We start from the raw sequence: 14,078 nt of genomic DNA on the forward strand, positions 1-14,078 counted from the left end.
CTTGGCTAGAGGTGCTGGGTGGGGACTGGGGCTGAGTTAATCCCACCCACTGTTTTGTCTCCAGAACCCAGCACACAGCAGGCCCGCAAGAAATCCTTATGGGATGAATAAGTGAAGCAGTAACGGATGTGTGAGGGGAGGGAGGCAGCAGAGATGGTAGATGTCTCTAGTGGAAAGCCCGAGGTGAATGGAGATCTTGGGGTCACAGTTTATAGGCCACGATCAGGGTGGGTGTGAAAAGAGGTTTCCAGATGAAGCTCAACGTTTCTCTCAAATGTCAGTCTGCCCACACTGACTCTACAGCAATCTGGGAGAGATACAAGAAGCAGCAAGGCAAGCGTGGCTGAGTTATGAGAGAGTCAAGCCCAACACACATTTAAAGATGTCAGACGAACTGTGTGGTAATGCCAGGGTTCCCTCAAACACCTTTCAATCAGTGCTTAAAGATAGCTAATAAGCAAACAATTCTGTTTTCTTTAGTTTTGCTTTTAATGAAGGACAAGGGATTAAGACACATAGAGACTGGCCAGACAAATGGGAAACCGACCAGACCAGACCATGACCAAAATATCACAGGCAGACCACCCGCAAATGCAGAGGCCTCAGAGTCCACAGCGGGCGGTCAGAACCAGGCCCCAGGGAATCTTTCAGCTGCATCCCGTCTGTGATCGGCGGGCAACAGGTAGAGGTGCTGGAGGGGGCTGAGTCCTGATTTTCGGTGTCTGTCATATTCGATCAAGTGTGTCATAGAGCTTCCTGTTTCATCTCCCAGTTATTCTGAAACAAAAACATGCATGAAAAACACAGGTCACTGCCAACCACACTGACAGTTGCTCTAGAACATGGAGACTGAAAAGGGAAAGACATACCATGAATGCCACAATAAGCCAGAGAATCGAATTTATCAGCATCTATTCAAATATTGACAAGCAACAAACATTGCTGGCGGCAACAGTGGTGCAGGGCATGGGGTGTCCACATAAACAGAATTCAGAAGAGACTAAACAGGCAGATGTTCCCAAAACCCTGCTGCTTTGTTTGGGGCCAACCTGTGTGTTTATTGAAAAGTTGACTCAGTTCTGACTTCCTGGTCAGAGTCTGACTCCTGGTGGGCCCTGAGGCTCTTCCCCTACATGCCCCCGTTGACTTGGATGAAGAGTCACACAAGGACTTACAGGATGGCACAGGTGTTTGCCCAGGTGGTGCCCTGCACTCCCCTCTCCAAGGGCCCAAAGGGACCCAATGAGAGATCCCCATGGAATTCCAACCCAATGAGGTCCTGAGCCTCCCCGGGAGACATGGCCTCCCAGGTACATCGAATAATCACGATAAACCTGGGCCAAGCAGCCTCGGTGAGGTAGAGGGAAGGGTAGATAAGAAGGGGGCCCCGACCAAGCAATGTCCCTGAGGACAGCACAGGACTGACAGCAGCTCCAGAAAGACTGTGATTCTGTTAATAACTGCTCTGCTGCTTGAGACCAGTGTGGTCTGGCTCACTGTTTGCAGAAAATCATTCTCAGTCTTCCAAACATGTGAAAGGATACTTCCAAAGACAGACAGAGGGACGGCAGAATCAGAAATACAGATGGCACCATCTTCCCAAAGTCCATACTGTGGCCCCACAAAACCAACTTCATGCTTAAATCTGCTGCTCAGACACACTTTGGGGAGAGAGCGGTTTTTCCAGGAGCGAACCAGAGACAGCACTTTCATGGGAGGGAGGTCAAATCCAAGACTACCCGCTATTTCCAGCCATATTCACCATGGATGAAGAAGGGATAGCTCTACCCAGGACCGTGCAAAGCTTCCTTGGGAACCCTGCCGTCCCTTCCACATACAACCTGTCCAAGGCGCAACCCTCAGTTCACCATGAAAACCCACTGGCCCTGCCGCTCCCCATTTCCTTTGGTTCATATTAGGCACAAATTTTTCTGTAAAATGAGATGAGGGGATGTGACTTTGGAAAAGCTTCATCCTTCCTCTTGAGACTCATTCACAAGATACAGTAGCACACAAAAGACACAGAGAAGTTAAGAAATAAGAAAGCTGTTTAAATTATTGTGCACTTCCTGAACATATATGGGCATAACTTTTTTTTTTTTTTGGCACACCGTATTTTTTTTTGTACACTGGTCTTTGCTGGCATGGTTCTGCTGAGTGGTGTTAGGAAATGTGGCCGAAGTCGGGTTGCCCAGCCCGCAGGGCCTGGCAGAGCTCTCCTCCTCCTAGGGTATCTTGTAGCACTGCAGGCCAGGGAATAAAGCTTCTCCTGAGCTGGTAGCCCTGGCTGCCAGGACATGTGGCAATTGTGACAGTCTCTATCTATCTTTTGAAACTGTATTGTTCCTCCCTCCACCGCGGTATCTTTCCCAATGTCTTGTACAAGTGAGTTAACGGATCCATACAAACCCCTACAGTCTTATTTGTTTTTTCCTTAAAGGCCTTATTGGCTAGTGACAGTGAAAAATCGAGCTTCCTGAGTCTTGACGAACCTGGCCCCGTGATCCCTACACATTCTGGGAGGAGCACTGCCCAGATGAATCTGTTGGGAAAGCCAGCTTCCCGTTTTGAGTCCTATGAGCTAGCATTTTCTAATGTGGCTTAAAGTCCAGCATCTGGGCCCAGGATTTCATACACAATGCCTTCCTGGGTGGGCAAAGAGAAACAGGAACTAAGTAATGCATCAGTGGCCGGTAGGGGTGGAAGGGGAAACCTGGTTTCTTTAGTTTCATCACTGAAATAGAGAGGTGGTTTACCAACCCGTGCCCCTCACCAGTTACCCCCACTTCTGAGCGCGATGAAAAACCAAAATGCAATAGCCCAGGAGGGCCACAGTATGGAACACCCAACCATGTGGACCTTGGGCCAAAGTCACAGAGTGAGAGGTGGCCACCCTTAAGGATCATCAAACCAACCCTTCACTTTGCAGGTAAAGAAAGCAAAGCTCACCGAAAAAGGAAGTTGGCAACCTTCCCAAGGTCACTCTGGATAAGACACAGCTGGGACCGGGACCTGGGTCTCTCCTACCTCTCCTACCTTTGGCTTCTGGCCAAAGCTGAGAAGACTCGGAATTCCAGCTCTCCACTGCAAGGCCTGAGCTGGCTTGTCTGGGAGGTTTTGCAAGGATGAATCAGTTCTACGTTGGCCTGGCTGTCTAGTTATCACTGAAGAAACCCATGACATTTCATCTGAGAACTAAAAGTTTTGCCCCTAATTCAGAGCCGATCACACATGGCTTCCTAGATGCCAGTGTACACTGGGAGTGGGTGGAGACCACCAGTGCCACCCCAGTGTTGAGGCAGCCCTGAAGAAGCTTCTAGTCACAGACAAGGCCATTCTTACTCTTGGCTTGGCTGACCTGCTGTTCCTGCAGGTGTCTAATATTGAGGAGCCCCCAGGTAGGCCTCCCCACTGTGGGTACACAACCTCACTTCCCCCCAGATCTGAGAGGTGGCCTCAGGGTCACACACATCACCCTGAATAGAAGCCCTAACTGGGGGCCCAAAATGCAGCTCAGGCAACCTTCACGAAGTTCCCCAGCTAGCTCCCAAATCATGCTCTTTCTGTTCCTGATGACAATCAGACAGAAGGCTGCTGGCATGGTAAACTGACAAGGGGAGAGAAGCAGTGGCACAGATGCCCACCCCCAATCCCACCCCCGAGGCAGGCTGTTTTGCCCTTGAAGTTGAACCATCCAAGCCTCTACTTTCTGCGCAGTAAGTCTCAAGGCAGGAGGAAGTGAAGACCACAAGCTTCGATTCGCTGTGACATCCAAGGAACTGCCAATACCTCACTGCTGAGAGCCCAAGCCAGAGCTTCCAGTCAGCCACATGCAAAAACACTGGAGCTCGCTCTGCCCCATTGGCAGCACCGAGGTCTTCCTCAGTGCATAGAAAAGGGACGAGTGAGGAATTCACACCCTGTCCATCTTGACTCACATCAGATTCTAACACTATAGGAAGCCAACTTTTTGAGATTTCAAAAGAATTGCCAAGGAGGATGGAGCCTGCTCAGTAACTGCCAAACTGTTCGGTTCTCAGGAGTCCACTGTTTTTATTTTTCAGAATATTAAACCTAGACCGCACATTCAGGAAATGTATATTGCTTATCATAGACTAATTTTAGGGAGATATGAGATGGGTTCTTTGTATAATCAGACTCGTGTGCTGCTAGAGCTGACAGGGCAGGGGAGCCAGGCAGCAGTACTTGAGTCCCCCGGCCCTTGTCTCTGACAGAGGCTCCCGCGTCTAGAGCTCCAGCCACGTATCTCTGAGCAGACTTAGCACCTTTTCAAGGGGACCTCCCCTGAGAAGCAGTTTCTGCAAAGTGCTCCACGCATCGTTACCGACCTACACTTGGTCAGGAAGATTCTGTGTCTTTGAGTGGGGACTTTCAATACCCCTGTCAGCAGAGTGTGTCAGTCCCAGGACACACACCCGAACACGTACCATAGGCCAGCTACAGCTCCCCAGCTGAGCTTTCCTTCAAACATCTCCCCAGCCCTCTCAGGTTGGTGCTATTGGGATCATCTCTCTCACCTAGGAAAGATCGGAGCTCAAGGGAATTCAAAAACTAGCAGGGAAAGAGAGGGACACAGCCTTCCATGCAGCGAACTGATGGTGAGGCTCTGCTGCTTGCCAGGACACTCAGCAGCCCCTTCAAACATCTGACCCCCGAGGTCTTCCAGGCTCGCTCACTTTTGGGAGCAGAGTGTCCTGAGCAGCACAAAGTCAGACATAGCCAGGTCCATGCACATTTGTGTCTTTCCACAGGGTCAGACTTTTACCGATGCTATTTCAATCACAAAAGCCACAAGTTACATGGAGTTCCCAAGGAAGTGATTCTCCTGAGTATGTCCTGTTCAGTTGGTAGTCAGAGCTGTGAGTACTCAGGCTCAAGCCACTCGGCAAGTCAGTCAATATTGCAAACCATACACAGCAGTGTCCTTAATTTAATCAATATATAAATGCTATATTAAACATTCCACATGAAACAGTAACATTTAACATCGAGAGAAAGGGGATAAAAGAACATAAATGTGGCTTTGGAAAAAAAAAGAGTCAGAAGGGGATAGAAGAAAGGGTTAATGAGCCAATCCAACGAGAGCAACGTGGATGAGAGTGTCCTGGCCTGTTCCGGACAGACATCAAGAGTCTTTGATGTGGGCAGAGTCTTTGGCAACAGATGCCGGGTGCTGATCACGACAAGAACAGAGCAAGACTCTGTTAACATGACCATCTCAAGCTGGTGAAATCCTGCTCTTCTTATAGCCCCAAGACCTCTGGCAAGGACTGATAGTAGAAAAGAGCTGGTGATGTCCCTATCTGGTTGGGTGTGGTCTTTATTGATTAGGTGGTCATCTGTTCCCTGTTGGCATGATGCCTTTTGACACGTAAGATGGAGTCTTTTTCTAAGATGGTGTCACTTCCGTCAAGAGTGCTCTGTATAGGGAAGAACCTATGACAGCTCCCTTAGTTTATAGTAAAGGTGGAAATTGTCAAGGGGTAGCAACCCAAGGGTCGGCCCTTGGTAGATTGTTTTCTAGTCTAGTCATACCATACACTACAGACTCACCCTTTCACTATCTGTAAAATAAAACCCATTTTTCAAAGAACCAAACCTCAAAAACATTTTAGCCACTTTATAGTCTGATGAACATGGTAAAACGTCAAGATGACAAGTAACCTTGCTGTGCAGTTACTGAGAAATGCAAAAGGCCTTCTGAGAGGCTGGTGTGGATTCTAAGTTTGTGGTAGGGCACACAAAGGGACATTAGGAAAAAAGTGGAGACAACTTGCAGACTCCAGTAGACATAGTTTTCAGGTATTTCAACCACCCTGGCTCTAGGCTGTGGTTCTCAATGGGAGTCTCAGCACTGGCAGCATCTCCTTACCTGAGAGTTGTTAGAAATGCAAATTCTCCGGCCTCACCTCAGATATTCTAAGAAGGAAACCCTGGGGCTGGGTCCTAGGGATGTGTGTTTCACAGCCCCCAGGTGATTCAGATACACACAACCACCGGTGGCAAGTCATATCTGCTCCTAGTGACATTCTTGTATGCAGGGCCATGGGTGACTGCAGGTTGGCCATGCGGCTGGCTACTGATGTTCACACTTAATCAACTGTACCCAAGCTACTTGCTGGACGCTCTCTCCTGAGATCTCAACCAGGGGCGGAAAGAGCAAGCAGCTCAGAAGCCGTCCAGAATTTTCAACACATTTTTGGGGTGACCTGGGGAGAAATGTTGGCATGCTTCATCCCTTAATCTCCTTTTCCAGATGTTGCTCATCCACATAGCGTGAGACTGAACACTGTGGGATATTCAATTTGCACCAGTGATCTCTCCCTAAACATCAAACGTCTCTTCTGCCCATGCTCCATCCCTGCCCCTATCCCCCTTGCCTTCCATTCTTCAGCTCCTTTTGCCTGCACAGAACACTTAGCCATGAATTCTACCGCAGTCTCTTTCAAATAGAACAGAAATGTTTTCACCAGTTCAACCCTCCTCATTGCAACCCTGGGGAGGAGAGGTGGGTGCAAAATACCACATCCCCCACTCCCACTTTCAGGCTCTGCTCATGCCGACATCTGTGCCCAGGTAGACAGCACCAGCAAAAGGCTCACAACAACGCAGGCAGGAGGCACTAGACACCCAGGCCTCCCAAGAAAGTTGAAAAAAAAATAGTTTGTTTATCATTTAAAAAAAAAAAAACTAACCTCATACAGGAAGTATGAGAAGCAGAAGAAGAAGAAGAAAAAAAAAACACAGGCTACAATACTGGAAATGTCCACATTTGTTACAGATAAAATATGTGTTTCTCAGTTTCCATATTCAACTTTGCAGGGATGGTGGGAACAGGTAGGGTAGGGCACTGAGGTGGGGTGGGGACTTAGGATAGATGGGGATCAAACAAAAAAGATGACTGTGAATACATGAGGCACAGGCTTGCCAGATGTGGGGCAGGACCACGACCCCAATCAGGGCCCTCCCTGCAGGTGTGGCCGTCCCAGCCAGACTTGGAGAAGGGGACGCCTAAAACAGAAACTGTTATCCGAGATCCTCCTACTCACCGGCCTCTCTGGCCCCAGGTCCTGCCCTCGTGTGTGTTTCAGGTGAAGAAGCCACAGTAACAAGATCATGATCACCTCCCTCCAATAGCCTTTCCAGACCTGCAGCCCCAGCAGCAGTCAGCTGTGAAGACACCGTCACCCAGGCCTCCCATGGAAGCCTGAGGCTGTGCAGAACTTCAGGACAGCAAGCCCAAACCGGGGTACTTGCTTTGGTGATGGACACAGACACGAGGCCACTGGAGGCAGACGGGAGTCAGATCTGATGCCTGACATGGAGCCAGGTGCCCTCGGGGAAATGTGGCTCAACTGGATTTTTTTAAATAGGGCTGGAGGACTCACAACCTCCACATGAGAATTAGAGTGGAGAAAAACAGTGAGAATAAAGAATATGTCCTCTCCCATAGAACCAATCAGTAGGAGAGAAGGAAATAGGAATTCTCCCTTCTCATAATAAAAAATAAATGCAAACACTGTATAATGGACACACATTAAAAAGATATCAAGTGAAGGATTTTAAGTCATTGTGATTGGTGTCAAAGAAAGCAATTGGTATGAGAGAATGAACGAACGAAAGAAAGAGAAAAAAAGAGAAAAACTGTACACCAAAATCTCAAAATAGAACCAAAACCTGCAAATCATACTCAGGAGTCTATTGTGAACCCATATTTCAGCATGCTGTTGAAAAGGTTAATAATTTTCCTACCGAAACTGAATGTGGGTTGTGAAAGAACATTAAAATGAAGAAAATTTCCCCGTGGCTGCTATTATATTATCACCAAAGCCATCAAGTTTCAGTTTGAGTTATTTGTATTTATTTGTGAAAACAAAGATTAGATAAGTAGAAACATAAACCTCATCCTAATTATTGTCCTGGAGTATCTGATTTTTAAGACCAAAAAAAAAAAGACTATCACACACACAGAGGCAACACAAGGTATGAGAAGTTACAACAGCAGAGGCAAGGGAGAGGAGGCTGTTATCTCGTTCTATCGTTTGAAAAAAAAATGTATTGTCTCATGTAAAACATTAATAGTTGCTTACAGTCTGTGAAGATGATATGAGAGCCAATATGTACTTTTAGCTGTTGATATTTTTGTCAACTATATGTCCAGGAAGAGAACTTTTCTGTTAAACTGCAAACTTGAATTTTTGTTTTACACTTGCAAAAGTGTAGTAACAGGCATACAATTCAATGTTGAAGATTGGGGTGGTGGGGGAAATGGAATTTAAATGCTGCTTTAAACGATCAAAATATGAGCTTTGGGACATTTACAATCAAGTGGGGTCTAGAGAAAACAAAAGGTTTAGGTGCAGAGCTGGCTCTTATTTCAAATTTTTCTCAGATGTCCAGTGGGCAGCTTGTTTTCTGAAGTTTTAAAAGAAATCCAAAGATGAAATAGTTAATCAGAAACTATGGTAAGCAGAGACTTCATGTATTTCCATCACAACATAAGCATCAGAATGAAAAAAAAAAATGCAAAAAAGAGCTTCAGTGGTCTCACATCACCGAACAAACTGTTTTTCTACCTATTTTGTGTTGCTGGCTTTTGTTATCAGCCCAATCGGCAAATTGTGGCCAATTTTGTCATGGTTTGAGCAGACATTTTGTTCCCAAACTGCTTTCAACATTTTAGCTACCAAATACAGTTTATGAGAAAATGAACAAGCCACAATACAAACAGAAAAAATACCTTTTCTTACCAAATTAACCCACTTAAAGGTGAAAATGCAAACTGTTTTTTAAATGCAAAAAAAAAAAAAAAGGAATTCTAGTAAATTCAAATTCTGAAACAACCTCATCAGTTTTTTCCTGGAAAAAGAATAATTAATGATTAACCTACTGATGGATTTTGAAACCAACTACACGACATTCCCTGATTCCGACCACCATGACACCATGAAACCTGTTTTTAATGACACAGTATGTAAATGCTATTTTGCAAAAACACACACCAAATATTGTTTGAACATGCAGATCACGAGGCTCAAGAAGAACAGTAGAACTACGTTAAAGTAAAGTAATCGGTTAAGCAGTTATTTACTACTGAAAATAAGTGACACCCACGTAGTTCATGTTATATATTAATATTGAAACCGAATGACAGTCTAATACCGCAAATCATTTCATAAAAAAATAATGAAACCAGTTAAAATTAAAACACAGGGTTTTATTTTATAAAGCATTAAATATTAAGATCAACATGGTAGAAAGCTGACTTGGCTTTTAAAACATTTGTTTTGCTGAATTACAACAACAAATTGAAAATGAAAAAAAAGAATGAAAGATCCCTCCGTAAAAATTGAAGAATTACTACTGAGAAGAAAAGCAGAATTTCAGACAGAGGCTTAAAGAAAACTTCTGTTTGTAATCTTCCCTCATATTTGAAGACACAGCAATATGTACAACATTTTTAGCCTTTTAAAATACCAGCATGCCCACACACTGTCTCAGATTAAAACAAGGAGAAAATGACACATTCTGAAACCATTTTCTAAAGCTTCTTTTCCTGATAACAGTGAGGCACTTACAATCAAATTAATGAGTTTCTAAAAAGCCTAAACAACTCTCCATAAAGAGACAGAATCGTTCATAACAGCATGCAGATATTTCTAGATTTTTCAGACAATACTTTAAGCATTAGTCCTTGTTACTTACATTTAGAAGATGTTTTTAAACATCTATGTTAGAAAGAAATACAACTCAGTGTTTTGCTTTGTTAAATTGAGGAACACTCTGAAAAACACCAGTAGAGTCAGCCCAGTATTTCCCTCATTTCAATTTAAAAATTAGTTAACTCTTCCCCATGCTCCTTGCACATATATGTATTCTCACAATTTATTTATACTTGAAAATTCTTAAAGTAGTGAAGAAAGGAAACACCCACAGAAAATAAGTCACTATTTCTTCTGAAAGTGGATTTCTTCATAAAACATACACCAGCAAATTAAACAGAGAAAAGAACTAAAAGCAAATAACAAAACTCAGTAAGAACACTGAAAAATATATATTGACTGATAGAAGAGTTAGCACAGGACATTTTAAATCATTGAGAAGAATAGGGACATTGGGGGTCAGTTTAAAAGATTCTCAGTGAAAGGTCGGCATTGCTTCTGGTCAAGCTGAACTGATCACATCAAGGTAGTAACATCTTCCATTCAAGATAATGTGTTATATTGTTTAACACCATATCTAAAACATGTGACTCAGAATTCATACTTCATTTTTTTTGGGATTTCAATTTTTTCAATATTATAGGACTCTTCTGGTACTTTAAAGCAAGTAGCCTGACTTATGTGAGACAGCAGCATTTAAAAACAAACACAAAAAACAGCCTTGAAAACAAGCACGACGACTAAAGATGACAGTGGATAAGGAGACTGCGGTAATCACCTAATTTGTTACTTTCAGACATTTTCTGTATGAGAATTTTACTCTACAATACCTGCCCCTATCTTCATGCAGCAAAACTGAATGTTCACATTCAGAAAAAGGCTGACCTTAACTAGTATTTGCCACTCTTTTAAACCACATATCCTCTTCCCCCGATGTAAGACTTGGGAAATGAGGGTGATTTTAGTCATCTGGAAAGAGTGAAACAGGACATGGTCTTGAAGCACTTTCTTCAGAACCGTTGTCATTTTAACTTTGTTTTACCACAACAGAAAAGGCCGTGCCCACGGAACAAATTCAAGTTCACCCTCAATTGTATCTGTACCTCTGGAATTTCTTAAAAGCAGAGTGGCACAGCACAAAAGCTTTCCTTAAATAGTCAAAGCATTAAGGAAAAAATTCCCACTTTTCTTTTGCAAGTATATGAATCAAAATGTGAACTCTCATATATTAAAAATGAATGTTTTTAGCACAATTACTTCACAGGCAACCAGCTAATTTATTCTTCCTCTTTTTCACAATATGCATTTGTTAAAACACCAAGATTTTTTTTAAAACTCTGTTATGTTTACAGGCATTCCTAAGTGTAAGCAAAATATAGTTTTCCTCCCATATACCATTTTATTTGAAGCCAATCTGTCATGTATAAAATGATGACAATTTTGTTAAAGCAATCTGGCTTTAGAGGTTAGGGCTAGCTCAACTGTAGAGTTAGAAAATCGAGCTTTTTCTCTTTTTAAAGCAATGAATAATTTACCAAAATCTAGAAATAACTGCAACTGGGTGGGTGGGTGGGGGTGGGGGAGAAGTCAGACAAGAATGAAAGAAGCCAAGAAACTCAGAATTCTTGTCCCAGAAATGAGGGTCTCTTGCACTTCATTTTCTGTTTTCCACTAAATAAATAAATAAATAAAATTGATTTCTAGTTATAAAATTAAATGTGTAACAAGTTTAAGAAATTTATAATATGTTAGATACAAATATATATAAGTGAGCTTAGAAAGGCAAATTGCATTTCTTAGAGCATAAATCCAGCCCCCTGTTCTAATGCTATTGTGAGTTGACAAGACAGATGCAGACACTGGATCTACACCACTGAAAACAGGATGATTTTGGTTGTAAACTCGAATTAGTGTGATCATTCTCTTCTGACAGGGTCTGTTGGCACAATTAAAAGGCATAGTGGATACCCGTGGACCATGAAGAGTGGAGTGTAATTCTGATAGTCACCTAAAACCTTTCATTGATGTTGGCTTGAAAGCTGCTTAATTAGCTGTAGGCTGCCAACCAATCTCCTTATCAAAGCCAGCTGAAAACAAAACTGAGAGAAACAGCTTGTGGTTTCGCAAAAATGTATTTACATGAAGTATATTTTAAAGGGAGTTTGATCATTAGGTACGATGTCATCTGTGATGTGCGGTGGGTTTGACATTTAAAGATGTCACAGGTTGTCAGATTCGTCTCCAGTCTATACTTAGTTGAGATATAACAACTTCTGCTAGCAGATCTTGTTCTGTTGATTTCCAGCCTAGAAATCTGAAAAGATTTAACTCTTTTTTTTTTTTTTTTTTTTTTGAGACAGAGTCTCACTCTGTCACCCAGGCTGGAGTGCAATAGCACGATCTCAGCTCACTGCAACCTCTGCCTCCCGGGTTCAAGCAATTCTCCTGTCTCAGCCTCCTGAGTAGCAGGGATTACAGGCATCCACCACTACGCCTGGCTAATTTTTGTATTTTTTAGTAGAGACGGAGTTTCACCACGTTGGCTAGGGTGGTCTCACACTCCTGACCTTAGGTGATCCACCCGCCTCAGCCTCCCAAAGTGCTGGGATTACAGACGTGAGCCACCACCCCTGGCTGAAAAGATTTAACTGCTATTTACTTCATAGCAATTCTTCCCATGTCCTCTCACCTCCTTACGCATGATCTATTGAAAAGGAAGTGAAGCGGTGGGTGACACGTGGAACGTAAGCCTATTTTTGCACCTAGTCCCAAGGATGGTGACAGAGGCAAAAATACCGCAGTGAACACAGGCCAGGTAGACAGAGTTGCCGACAGGCGTGTGCTTCCTGAAATCAAGAAGGATCCACATCTTTCTAGCCCGTTACTTCACTGCAATTTGTATTGAAAAGAACATTCTGACAAGACGGGATTTCCTTCACTTAACACTTAAAAATTGTCGAAACCAAGGAAAACCCAGAGTGAAAGCAAACGTTCTACCTCGTTGAAAGCTATCTCGATAGAAGTCATACCAAAGCAGCAGCAAAAGATCCCAGATAAACGTCGACCGTCAGGTATCTTCAACCAGGAACATGGTTCAGTCATTTTGTCAGTGTGCTTAGCAATCAAGATTTAATGCTTTATATTTTATCAAGAGATGCAGACATGAATCACTACCATTGAACTGTTACAAGAATGACGTCTGGTGAATGTTTAGTCATCCATTCACTCCATCTATGATGAAAATGTCACTTTCTGTCTTGCCTAATTTGTTGGAAATTATAATTAAGCTCTAAAAGAGAAATTAGGACAAACCGGAACAGACCCAAGTGAAATCAGCACTCTAGCCGATAACACACGTGAACCACAGAACCTCATGCACAGGACCGCGCAGATCTCTCAAACAGAAAGGGAAATGGTCAGTCAAGTTACAGGAAAAAAAGATTCACTCAACTTCAAAACTTTGTTACTTATGACCCTTCTTCTACCTTAATTCATATGGCAGAGGTCAAGGGGTGTTAGTCCTAGGATGTGAATGCAGTGTGATGCGCAGTTAGCAACATAGTTTTTAAAGGGTCATAGAAAAAAAAAAGTTTTATAAAACTGTACTACTCATCAATTATTTTCCATAGTTTGCTTTAAAAAGGCCTTCTTCTCAAGCCCAATTATTCCATTGTTAATCATCTTGTTTGAGAAAGACCTGTGGCATGAAATCTGTCAATAAGTTGCCATTCAAGCCCAGGAGAGTCAGGCCAGAGGAAGTCCCCAACCAGGGTTCTAACAGCAGCTAGAAAAGGTGGAAGGCCAGGAGCCCAGGGAACAAGCAGGGGACAGTAATAACTGTGTCCTGTCACCTGTTCTGTACCTGTCTTCTTAGCAGGAACTAGCAATTTTGATTATTTTATAAATTCAAAGGCAACCAGACTTCATTTCTTAGGAGCTCTCTTCTACTTGCCTGAGCTGTGGCCTTCATTTGAGACGTTACAAAAAGCAGTGCAAGAATACCAGGAAAGCTGGTCTGCAAGGAGGAATGGAATGAAGGGCTTCACTCTCCCCCAAAGCACCAGGGAGCTCTGCTTCTGGGTCCTCCATGCTGAGACACCCCATTCTGTCAGCTCCTTTGAAGACTAGACTGGGGTTCTGAGCCAGCACACCAAAGTCCCAGGGACAGTTATCAGCAAATCGGCATTACGGATCAGTTTCGAGGAGGACAAATAAAGAAAGAATTACAGTAAAGCACAAAAGCGTGTCTGATGGAGCCAATCCAGAATGGGCAATGCTAGACTGCACAGTAAAATGTGAACTCCTCCATTGCAGCAAATCAAAGGGACTTCCCACATTGTCAAGGTCTCCTTCCCACCTGCCTCTGGTCCCAGGTGCAGACGAAAGCCAGAGAGG

At 43.5% G+C, this 14,078-nt stretch overlaps 1 long non-coding RNA gene across 1 annotated transcript in view; it reads right to left on the reverse strand.

The window, feature by feature from the left end:
* Positions 1–470: 470 nt before the first annotated feature.
* LOC106993126 (uncharacterized) overlaps positions 471–14,078 on the reverse strand; it is a 64,671-nt gene continuing 51,063 nt past the window's right edge. The window contains exon 2 of the long non-coding RNA XR_001439282.2: positions 471–777. This is a non-coding gene — a long non-coding RNA (uncharacterized LOC106993126). The remainder of the gene's footprint in view (positions 778–14,078) is intronic.

This window comes from Macaca mulatta, chromosome 13 (assembly GCF_049350105.2).
Source record: "Macaca mulatta isolate MMU2019108-1 chromosome 13, T2T-MMU8v2.0, whole genome shotgun sequence".
In the NCBI taxonomy this organism is placed as follows: Eukaryota; Metazoa; Chordata; class Mammalia; order Primates; family Cercopithecidae; genus Macaca; species Macaca mulatta.